General features: G+C 38.9%; 1 pseudogene; it reads left to right on the top strand.

The window, feature by feature from the left end:
* Nucleotides 1–12,448: 12,448 nt before the first annotated feature.
* Nucleotides 12,449–12,827, top strand: LOC109438911 (small ribosomal subunit protein eS25; annotated as a pseudogene).
* Nucleotides 12,828–12,948: the final 121 nt, after the last annotated feature.

Genomic DNA, 12,948 nt, shown 5'->3' with positions numbered 1-12,948 from the left:
TGGGGAGATTTTGATGGTGAACACTACCCAAAAACTGCACTGCAAACACTCAGGAGCAGCTCTCAGGAATTTGCGAGCCTGAGGTGGAGGCACAATACAAGGTGGTCACAGGCCAGGTACAGGTGTAAGATCTGAATCTGCACTAACATTGTAAAAACCACCGGTCACATTTCATGACTCACTTGAACTCCACCCCATCCAGCTAATGCAGCATCACGAAGGCACTCTCAACATCAGGTCAACCAGCCAGACACAAGCTCCTAAGGAGCCTCTTTCAACAGTTGGGCCTTACAGGCAATGAACAGGTGGCAACAGGCATTGAGGCCCCTGGGCCTTTTGCTAAGCTGCCTCAAGCCCAATATTGGTGACAGCCAGTCTCAGTACAGAGAGAGGCCACCCCCACATGCCTCCAGGTCCAACATGGGCAGCAGCTAACCAAATATAGCTTTGAGGCACCTAACAAGTAGCCATGGGCTGGTAACAGGCAGGGCTGAAACTGCCCTGCATGGGAGCCCTACCCAAGAGACACCAGAAACAACACACCCAGAGGCCAGCTTCAGCCCAAACCAGAGCATTACCTGGTTTGACCTACAAGCAATACACCCAAAGGGGGTCTCAATGTGCACAAGAGCCTGCAGGGGGGAAGCCTCTGCTGAGAGGGTTAGCCCTCACATAGCAGCTCATACACTGTGGGCATTGCCAATCCTCATAGCTAGTCAGCCTGGGAGTCAATCCCACTAACTGACATGCCAAAAGCAATCAAGGCTTAATACAACAGAATACTCACAACACAAGGGACCCCTCTGGAACACATGCACAGGAGATTAAAGAGACTGAGCAATTTGACTACAAAGGACACATACTACATAAGGTCACCCAGCAAAGACTGAAAGACTTAGGTGACCTACCTAATACATAGAAGCAAACACAGAGCAGCAGCCAGAATGAGGAAACAAAGAAACACGTCCCAAGTAAAAGAACAGGAGAAACTTCCAGAAATGGAACTAAATGAAATAGAGGCAATTACCCTACCAGATACAGAGTTTCAAATACCGATGATAAGAATGATGAAGAAACTTAGTGAGAATTTCAACAGAGATAGCAAGCATAAAGGACATAGAAACCACGAAAAATAACCAGTCAGAAATAAAGAATACAGTAACTGAAGTGAAGAATACACAAGAAGGAATCACCAGCAGATTAGATGAAGCAGAGGATTGAATTAGCAATTTAGAACACAAAGTAGTAGAATTCACCCAGTCAGAACAACAAAAAGAAAAAAGAATAAAAACAATGAAAATAGGGGAGTGATGTCATAGAAATGGCAGCATGAGGTGGGCTTCTTGAGTTTTCCCCTGGAAGTTACCACAAATTGAACATCTATAACTCATTAAAGGATTCTCTGCTTACCACACAGAACAGCTAAGAGAGACACACAAACAGCTAAGGATTACATGAAGCTGGGCAAACCGGGTGAGCAGGAGAAGTGTGGAGACGCAGCCCACACCTGCAGAGATGCAGGGCCCCAGGACACAGACCAGAGATCATAACAGCCAAGCTATGGGCTCTCTCCCTGCGCCCCAGGGTCCTGCCAAGTGATCAGCATAGAGGACGGCAGTGCCCCGCGTTCGAGGCAGAGACCTCAGCTGAGGACTGTGGCTGGGCTCTCACAGTCGGGCAGAAAGCAGAGAAAGCAGGATCCCTGGACCCCTGCCTCCACTCTCCCACAGTTCGCTAAACCTTCAAGAGTGTTAAGTGGGCCCCAGAACAGAAAGGAGCAGGGTCAGATTACAGAGGAGCTGCAGCCCTCAAGAACTGGAAAAAAACAGTTTGCAGCTATGACCTAGGATAGAGGCTGGTACGAGTTGACATTGCTGGGCTAGCCAGGGAGACAGCCCCCAGCACCCACCTTTTCTGGGTGCCTCCTGGAAGAACAATCAGAGCTGCTGAGACACATGCAGGTGTTAGCAGCAGCTTGCAGAGGCAGTCCTGGGCTTTCAGAAGCTCAGAAATCTCAGAAATCTCATGCCTTCTACACCCCCCATGGAAAAAGGGCCCTAACACTCAGGAGACTTGTGCCCAGAGAAGAAGCCCACCTCCCAGTGGCTGGCTGTGGTATTCTCAGTGTGTGTTTGTGCAGGTGAGTGCAGAAACTGCACTGACTGTAAAAATTACCAACAACACCCTATAGCTCCACCTACCTAGAATTACATTGCCAGGGTCACTATGGGCGCCAGGTGGCCAGCTCCACCTCCACAAGACACAGCGGAGATTTCCTACAACAGAGGACAACCTGGAGATAGTTTGGTGGACTTAAGCCAAAACTGACACTGTTATTTTTATTTTTATTTTATTATTGTCATTTTTAGACACATATATTTTTTTCCTTCCCTTTCTCTCTCTTTTCTTTCTTCTTTTCCTTGCTCTCCTTTTTTCTGTTCTTCTGTATTGATTTATTTTGGTGTTGCTGTTTTTTGTTCTGATTTTTTTGTTGTGTTGTATTTTTGATATTTTTCTTTGTGTTGAGTGTTGGTTGTCAATTGTCTGTACCTGTGAGTGTATTTGTTTTGTTAGTTTCTGTTGTTGTGCTTGTTGGTTTGTTTTGTTCTGAAATTGCCCTGCATGAGGGTCCAGCCCAAGAGGCACAAGAATCAAAGAATCAACACACCTACAAGTGACACATCTAAAGGGAATTCTCTACAGGCACAGAGCCCATAGGGGACAAGCGTCATCTGAGGGGTCAACCCTCACATAGCAGCTCATACACTGTGAGTATAACCAATTCTCACAGCTAGTCAGCCTGGGAGTCAAGCCCACCCACTGACAAGCTAAAAACAAGTAAAGCTCAACTTCAACAGGAGAATACACACAACACAAGGGACACCTCTGGAACACAAGCACAGGAGAATAGGAAGATTGTGCAATTAAAATATAAAGGACATATACTACATAAGACCACCCAGCAAAAACTGAGAGACATAGGGAATCTACGTAATACATCAAAGCAAACACAGAGAGACAGCCAGAATGAGGAAACAAAGAAAAATGTCCCAAATAAAAAACAGAAGAAACCTCCAGAATTGAAGCTAAATGAAACAGAGGTAACCAACCTATCAGAAAGTTTAGAACACTGATTATAAGAATGTTTAGGGCCGGCCCGGTGGCTCAGGTTGTTGGAGCACCGTGCTCCTAATGCCGAGGTTGCTGGTTCGATTCCTACATGGACCAATGGGCTGTGCCCTCTACAACTAAGAGTGTGAACAACAGCTCTCCCTGAAGCAGCTCTCCCTGAAGCTGGCCTGTGGTGAGCAGCCAGAGGTTGGCCTATGCTGCCGTGGGCTGCTGTGAGCTGCCTTGGGCTGCTGTGTGCTGCCGTGGGCTACCGTGTGCTGCCATGAGCAGCCAGTGGCCAGCGTGAGTGAATGGCAGCCAGTGTAAGTGACCTGGAGTGGAGGGGAGGTGGAAGAAGGGGGAAAATGTTTAAGGAACTTAGTGAGAATCTCAACAAGGTGATAGCAAACATAAAGAAGGATACAGAAATCATAAAAAATAACGAGTCAGAATTAAGGAATACAACAACAGATCAAGAACACACTCAAATGAATTACCAGCAGATTAGATGAAGCAGAGGATTGATCAGTGATTTAGAAGACAAGATAGCCGAAATCATCCAGTCAGAACAACAAAAAGAAAATGAATAAAAAAACAATGAAAATAGTTTAAGAGACCTGTGGAATAACATCAAGCACAACAACATGTGTATCATAGGAATACCAGAAGGAGAAGAGAGGGAGCAAGGCATTGAGAACATATTTGAAGAAATAATGAGTGAAAACTTTCCTAACCTGGTGAAGGAAATCGACATACAAGTCCAGGAAGTGCAAAGAGTTCCAGCTAAGATGAACCCCAAGACACATTATAGTTAAAATGGCAAAGGTTAAAGAGAGAATCCTAAAAGCAGCAAGAGACAGACAACGAGTTACTTACAAGGGTGCTCCCATAAGACTATCAGCTGACTTTTCTACAGAAACTTAGCAGGCCAGAAGGGAGTGGCAGGAGATATTCAAAGTGATGAAAAGCAAAGCCCTACAACCTAGATTGCTTTATCCAGCAAGGTTATCATTTAAAATTGAAGGAGAGATCAACAGCTTCTCATAAAGAATAAGCTAAAGAAATTCATTACCATCAAGCCAGAATTGCAGGAAATGTTAAAAGGGCTTCTTTAAGCAGAAGAAAGATGAAAACAATCTAAATAATGAAGACCAGAAATACAAATAACAAAGTGGCAATAACTACCGTGTTTTCCTGAAAATGAGACATAGCTGGACCAGCAGCTCTAATGCATCTTTTGGAGCAATAATTAACATAAGACCTGGTCTTATTTTAATATAAGACCGGGTTAATATAATATAATATAATATAATATAATATAATATAATATAATACCCGGGTCTTATATTAATTTTTGCTCCATAAGATGTATTAGAGCTGATGGTCTGGCTAGGTCTTATTTTTTGGGAAACACAGTATGTACGTATCAATAATCACTTTAAATGTAAATGGATTAAATGCTCCAATCAAAAGACATAGGGTGGCTGAGTGGATAAGAAAGCAAGACCCATGCATATGCTGTATACAAGAGACTCACCTTTATTTCATGCAAATAGAAATGAGAAAAAATATGGAGTACCAATACTTATATTGGACAAAATAGACTTTACAATGAAGAACATAATAAAAGAAAAAGAAGGGCACTACTTAATAATAAAGGGATCAATCCAACAAGAGGACATAGCCCTACTAAACATCTATGCACCCAACATCAGAGCACCTAAATATAAAAAACAGATATTGACCAACATAAAGACAAAGATCAACAATAACAATATCATAGTACGGGACTTCAACACATCACTGACAACCAGGGACAGATCCTCCAGACAGAAAATCAATATGGAAAGTGGCCTTAATGACATCTTAGACCAGTTGGATTTAGTCAATATTTTTAGGGCATTTCACCCCAAAGGTGCAGAATATGTACATTCTGCTCAAGCACACAGGGAACATTTTCCAAGCTAGACCAAATGTTAGGCCACAAAACAAGTCTCAATAATTTTCAGAGAATTGAAATTATATCAAGCATCTTCTCTGATCACAGTGCTATGAAATTGGAAATCAATCACAAGAAAAACACTGGAAAACACACAGATACATGGAGGCTGAATAGCATGTTACTAAATAATAAATGGGTCAACAATGAGATCAAAGAAGAAAGCAAAATATACCTTCAGACAAACGAAAATGAAAACACAATGACCCAAAATTTATGGGGAGTAGCAAAAGCAGTCCTATGAGGGAAATTCATAGCAATGCAGGCCTACCTAAAGAAACAAGAAAATGTCAAATCAACAGTCTATCCTTACACCTAAGGGAACTGGAAAAAGAACAGCAAAATAAGCCTTAAGGGAGTATAAGGAAGGAAATAATAAAGATCAGAGCGGAAATAAATGAAATTGAGACCAAAAAAAAAAAAAAAATACAAAAGATCGATGAAACCAAGAGCTTGTGTTTTGAAAAGATAAACAAAATCTACAAACCTTTAGCCAGACTAATAAAAAAAAAAAAAAAAAGAGAGAGAGGACTTAATAAAATCAGAAATGAAAGAGGAGAAGTGACAACAGACACCACAGAAATACAAAAAATTTTAAGAAAATTCAATGTTTCAAGCATAATACATTCCAAGGCTAACTCAAAAAGAAAGAAAAAATCTGAATAGACTGAATACTACCAGTGAAATTGAATCAGTAATCAACAAGCTCCCAAAAAACAAAAGCCCTGGACCAGATGGCTTCACAGGTGAATTTTACCAAACATTCAAAAAAGAACTATCACCTATTCTCCTCAAACTATTCCAAAAAACCCAGAAGGAGAGAAGGCTCCCAAGCTCATTTTATGAGGCCACTATCACCTTGATCCAAAAAACAGACGAATACACAAAAAAGAAAACTATAGGCTGATATCCCTAATGAACATAGATGCCAAAATCCTCAACAAAATATTGGCAAACAGAATTCAGCAATACATTAAAAAGGTCATATACTACGATCAAGTGGGATTTGTTCCTGGTATGCAAGGTTGATTCAATATCTGCAAATCAATCAATGTGACACAAAACATGAACAAAATGAAAAATCAAAATCAAATGGTCATATCAAAGATGCAGAAAAAGCATTTGACAAAATCCAGCATCCACTTATGATAAGAACTCTGAGCAAAGTGGGAATACAAGGATCATAACTCAACATAATAAAGGCCATATATGACAAACCCACGGTTAACATCATACTCAATGGGAGAAAAGCTAAAAGCATTCCCCTTAACATCAAGAACAAGACAAGTTGCCCACTTTCACCACTTTTATTCAACATCATTCTTGGAGTTTTAGACACAGTAATCAAATGAGAAAAAGAAGTAAAAGGCATTAAAATAAGAAAGGAGGAAGTAAAATTGTCATTATATGCAAATGACATGATACCATATACAGAGAATCCCAAAGACTCCACCAAAAAACTTTTAAAACTGATAAATGAATTTAGTAAAGTAGCAGGATATACAAAAATAGTATTCAGATCAGTTGCATTTATAAACACCAATAAGAAATTATAGGAAGAGAAATTAAGAAAACAACCCCATTCACAATTGCTTCTAAAACAATAAAATACTTAAGAGTAAATTTAACCAAGTAAGGAAAAGACATGAATGTACTCAGAAAATTATAAGACATTGAAGAGGGAAATTAAAAAAGATAGAAATAAGAAGAAACACACCATGCTCATGGATTGAAAGAACTAATATAATAAAAATATACATGTTACCCAAAGTAATCTATAGCTTCTATGAAATCCCTATCAAAATACCCATGGTATGTTTTGCAGAACTAGAACATATAATCTCAAAATTTATATAGAACCATAAAAGACCCCGAATAGCCATGGCAATCTTGAGAAATAAGAACAAAGTGGAAGGTATCACGCTACCTGACATCAGATCATACTACAAGGCTATAGTAATCAGAACAGCATGGTATTGGCATAAAAACAGACACATAGATCAATGGAACAGAATAGAAAGTGCAGAAATAAATCCATGCCTGTATGGTCATTTAGTCTATGGCAATGGCAGCAAGAATTTACATTGGGGTACAGACAGTCTATAAAATAAATGGTACTGGGAAAACTGGACAGGCACATGCAAAAAAATGAAGCTGGACCACCCTCTTATGCCATATACAAGAATAAATTCGCCAGAGGGTAAGGGGGGCGGGGGGTAGGTGTGGGAGATGAGGGTAAGGGGGATCGAATATATGGTGATGGAAGGAGAACTGACTCTGGGTGATGAACACACAATGGGATTTATAGATGGTGTAATACAGAATTGTACACCTGAAATCTATGTAATTTTACTAACAATTGTCACCCCAATAAATTTAATTAAAAAAAAAAAGAATAAATTCAAAATGGGTTAAAGATTGAAATGATTCAAAACCATAAAACTCCTAGAAGAAAATACACGAAGTAAGTTTGCAGACATTACCCTTCGTAATGTTTTTACTGATATGTCCCCTTGGGCAAGGGAAGCAAAAGGAAAAATAAATGTGAGGTTACATCAAACTAAAAAGTTTTTTTCACAGCAATAAAACAAAAATGGCATCCTACTGAATGAGAAAAGATATTTACCAATGATACATCTGATAGGGGGTTAATATCCAAAATTTATAAAAACTCATACAATTCAACACCAAAAAAAAAAAAAGACAAAAAAGACAAAAAAAACAACCCAATTAAAAAATGGGCAGAAGACATGAAGAGACATTTCTCTAAAGAGGACATACAGATGGCCAATAAACATGAAAAAATGCTCAACATCACTAATCATTAGAGAAATGCAAATAAAAACCACAATGAGATACCAATTCACACTGGTCAGAATGGCTACCATCAATAAATCAACAAACAACAAGTGCTGGTGAGGATGTGGAGAAAAGAGATCTGTGGTGCACTGCTGGTGGGATTGCAGATTGGTGCAGCCACTATGGAAAACAGTATGGAGGTAAATAAAAAAATTGAAAATGGAACTACCTTATGATCCAGTAATTCCATTCCTTATTATCTATCCAAAGAAATCCAAAACACTAATTCAAAAAAATATACGCACCCCTATGTTTATTGCAGTGCTATTCACAGTAGCCAAGATATAGAAACTACTGAAATGCCCATCAATAGATGACTGAGGTGGTGTTCTAAAGGGTTTTGTGATGAGTAGCAATGATTTAACTTTCTGTCATAAAAGCACCTCTTTTTCTTCTTTTTGGGGCAGGATTTGAGATTACTTAAAAGTAGATAAAAGAAAGACCTGAATAGACCTTCCTCCTAAAAGAGATTGCCAACAGACATATGAAAAAATGCTCAATGTCACTAATCATTAGAAAAATGCAAATTAAAACACAATGAGCACAGATAAGATAATTGGAAATTTGGAGTAGAATATTTGAAATTAAAGAATAGTTGTGTAGGGTGGTTAGTGTGATCATGGTATAATGATTATGTTTTCTTTAATTGTATTAAATGTATTGGGGTGACATTAGTTAATAAAATTATATAGGTTTCAAGTGTACAATTCTATAATACATCATCTATATTTGGGTGTTCACCACCCAAAGTCAAATCTCCTTCTTTCTCCATATTTTTTACCCCTTTTATCCTTTTTTACCTCCCCACAGCCCTCTTTCCCTCTGGTAACCACATTGTCACATTGTCTGTGTCTATGAGTTTTTCTTCATTTGTCTCATTCTTTTGTTGCTTTCCATTTTATATCCCACATATGAGTGAAGTCATGTAGTTCTAGACTTTTTCCATCTGACTTATTTTGCTTAGCATGACATTCTCAAGTTTCATCCATGTTGTCCCATGTGGCAGTATTTCACCTTTTCTGATGGTTGAGTAGTATTCCATTGGGTATATGTAGTACATCTTTTTTATCCAGTCATCTCTTGAAGGACACTTTGGTTGTTTCCATGTCTCGATTACTGTGAATAATGCAGCAATGAACGTAGAGGTACATTTATCTTTACAAATAAATATTTTCAAATGCCAGGTATTGTTTTAGACTTTCAGGAGAAAGTTCACTGCTCTCATGCAGTTTATATTCTAGTGTAAAGATGCAGACAATAAAAAATATGTAACATATGATCTCTCTTGGTAATAAGTACAATTAAGAAATATGAAGCATGGGAATGTCACAAATGTGATATTGCAGACAAAGGGCTTGGAAGGTCTTTTTGAGGAGGCAGCATCTGAGCAAAGATCAAAATGCAGACAGCAAAACTGACCTGAGCAAAATTATGAACTAGGAAGCTCTAAGCTCTTGTTCCCACACACAACATCCAGAAACAGGCTAAAGTAACCCTCTAGGAGCTCTGGAAGACAGTCACATGTCTAAAGCAACAAAACAAATAAAACGTCACATTCCAACAGAACATTTCATGTTGTTTTTACTTGCTCTTGACTCACCCCTTCCAGGGCACAGTAATGGTCTTGGTCTGGAGGAGGCAGCAGTGCAGCTCCAAATCCCCCCCCCCCCCCACATTGAACCAGAGGAAGCAAAGCACACTTATTTGCAACATTCTAACCTGTCTGGGGCTGAAGGACTGGTATCTGTTTCACCTCACTTGAAGCTTAGGTAGCAGTCACACATTGCAGCTAATTCTAGTGATGGGTGGAAAGACAGGGGTGGGGCAGCTCTGGTCTAGTAGCCACCAGACTGGGAGGAAAACAAAGCCACAAATGCATGATCTGGCCTCTCCCAGCCCATTCCGCCCCCCAACCATCACAGCAGAGCCCAGTGGAGGCACCAGGAGCACCTCAGATAGTACAGCACTGCTGTCAGCATCTAGTTGCAGGAGGCAGCGCTGGGATGTCACAGGCTCAGAACCCCTTCACTCATCACATCCCCCACAGGGCTGGTGCCCTGAGACTGAAGGTGACCATGCCACAGAAAGGATGCCCACCTCCCCAGGCAATAGAGGGCACTTTCCACGGCTGAGGTGACACCACCCCACAGAGATTCCTGAAGCCCTGGCAGTGCAAATAAGATAAAATAAAAAGTTGTCCTTTAGTGCTACCTATTGGAAAAGGAAAGAAAGAACTCTTCTTATCAACCTGTCAAATAGAGAAAGGTCACCTTTCAAAAAAAGCAGATTTCAGTCCCATAAATGCCTAGGCAGAGTAATAATCCATCAAATACCATGAATAACCAAGGTAACGAGGCAGCTCAGAAAGAAAATAAGCTTAAAGACATGGAAATATGTGATTTACATGACAGAGAATTCAAGATTGCAGTTCTGAAAAAAACTCAATGCAATACAAGAAAACTCAGAAAGGCAGTTTAATAAATTCAAAAATAAAATCAATGAACAAAAGGAGTACTTTACTGAAGAGACTGAAACTATAAAATAGAATCAAACAGAAATTCTGGAGCTGAAGAACTCAATGAAAGAGACAAAGAATGAACTAGAAAGATTAGGAAATAAAGCTGACCAGATAGAGGAAAGAATTGGTGGTATCAAAGGTAGAAATCTAGAAATGATGCAGATGGCAGAAGAGAGAGATTTGAGAGTAATAATAATAATAATAAAAAGAATGCTATGAGAACTGTTTGACTCCATCAGAAAGAGCAATATAAGAACAATGGGTATATCAGAAGGAGAAGAGAGTGAGAAGGAAACAGAAAGCCTATTCAAACAAATAGTTGACAAGAACTTCCCAAACCTATGGAAAGAACTAGATCCTCAAATCCAAGAAACAAACAGAACAACTAATTATCTCAATCCAAAAACACCTTCTCCAAAACACATATTAAAACTGAAAAATTAATGACACAGAAAGGATTCTCAAGCAGTCAGGGAAAAGAAGACTGTAACCTAGAAAGGAAACACCATTTGATTATCCTGGGATTTTCAGCAGTAACCCTATAAGCTAGGGAGAGAGAGAGATCACCAGCCAAGAATAATATATCCAGAAATGTATCCTTTAAATATGAAGGAGATACAAAGACTTTTAAGGTATACAGAAGCTGATGTAATTTACCACCACAAGATCAGCATTACAGGAAATACTGAAGGGTGTTCTTCTACCTGAAACAAAAATACAGAAGAATACAAAACTATGAGTAAGATAATTAACAAGCAGACAAAAGCAGGAAATTGCCACACTTGTTCAGAATAGGTTAATATATACTTAAATATAGCATAAAGGTTATGGGAGGTGGAAATATTTAAAAAGAAGTAAAACTATTTATTCCAATTTGGAAATGACCTCACAACATTAAAAACAGACAATTTTTGACAACAAGACTATAAAATGAGTGGAGGTAAATGTCTGAATTTGCAGATGGGAATGGAGATAAATGCATGCAGATGGGAACTACTGTATATATGAAACTTTCTTTTGCATAAGCCCTAATGGTAACCACAAAAATTAAAATATAGAACTGACACATAACATAAAAAAAGAGGAAACAGAGGGGAAAAAGAAATAATAGAATACCACCAAACCAAAATAACAGACAGAAACACAAGGGAAAAGAAACAATGAAGACACAGAGCTACCAGAAAACAAAATGTAAAATGGCTATATTACATCCTCATATATCAAATCACCCTAAACACAAATGTACAAAACTCACCAATAAAAGACACAGAGTAGTGGGTTGGATCAAGAAACAAAACTGAACTAAATGCTGCCTTCAGGAAACACATCTCAGCTGCAAGGACAAACAGACTCAAAGTGAAGGGGTAGAAAATGATACTCCAAGCCAATGGCATCCACAGAAAAGTGAGTGTAGCTGTACTTATATCTGAGAAAATAGATTTCATGATAAAAAAGGTAACGAGAAAAAGATGGATATTTTATAATGATAAAGGAGACAATACATCAAAAAGACATAACTCTGATTGGTATATATGCACTCAATTTGGGAGAACCAACATATAAAATAACTAATAGAATTAAATGGAGAAACTGACAAAAACACAATAATAGTAGGGAACCTAAATACTCCATTGACAGCAATGGATAGATTATCGAAACAGAAAATCAATAAGGAAATATCAGCTTTAAATGACATATTAGACCAAATGGACATAATTGATATTTACAGAGCCTGTCATCCCAGAACACATTATTCTCTAGTGCACATGGAACATTTTCAAGGATAGACCATATCTGGGTCACAACTAGCCTCAGGAAATTTAAGAAGATTGAAATCATACAAAGCATGTTCTATGACTACAATGCTTTGAAATTGGAAATCAACTGCAAAAATAAAGTGGGGCTTTTTGTCCGACATCTTGGCGAAGCTGCAATCGTAGACTCTGCTGTCCGTACTTTGCCATGCCGCCCAAAGACGACAAGAAGAAGAAAGATGCTGGAAAGTCGGCCAAGAAAGACAAAGACTCAGTGAACAAATCTGGAGGCAAGGCCAAAAAGAAGAAGTGGCCCAAAGGCAAAGTTCAGGACAAGCTCAATAACCTAGTCTTGTTTGACAAAGTGACATATGACAAACTCTGTAAGGAAGTTCCCAACTATAAGCTTATAACCCCAGCTGTTGTCTCTGAGAGACTGAATATCCGTGGTTCCTTGGCCAGGGCAACCATTCAGGAGCTCCTTAGTAAAGGACTTATTAAATTAGTTTCAAAGTACCAAGCTCAAGTAATTTACACCAGAAACACCAAGGATGGGGATGCCCCAGCTGCTGGTGAAGATGCATGAAAAACAGGTACCACCAACTGTAGGTTTTGAAAAATGAAACTTTATTAAATCAAATCAAACAAAAAAATAAAGTGGGAAAAAACACAAATATATGGGATTAAACAACATGCTATGAAACAAT

This window comes from Rhinolophus sinicus, linkage group LG03 (assembly GCF_036562045.2).
Source record: "Rhinolophus sinicus isolate RSC01 linkage group LG03, ASM3656204v1, whole genome shotgun sequence".
Taxonomy (NCBI): Eukaryota; Metazoa; Chordata; class Mammalia; order Chiroptera; family Rhinolophidae; genus Rhinolophus; species Rhinolophus sinicus.
The sequence above is the reverse complement of the archived record's forward strand: the minus strand, read 5'-3'. Positions and strand labels throughout refer to the sequence as shown.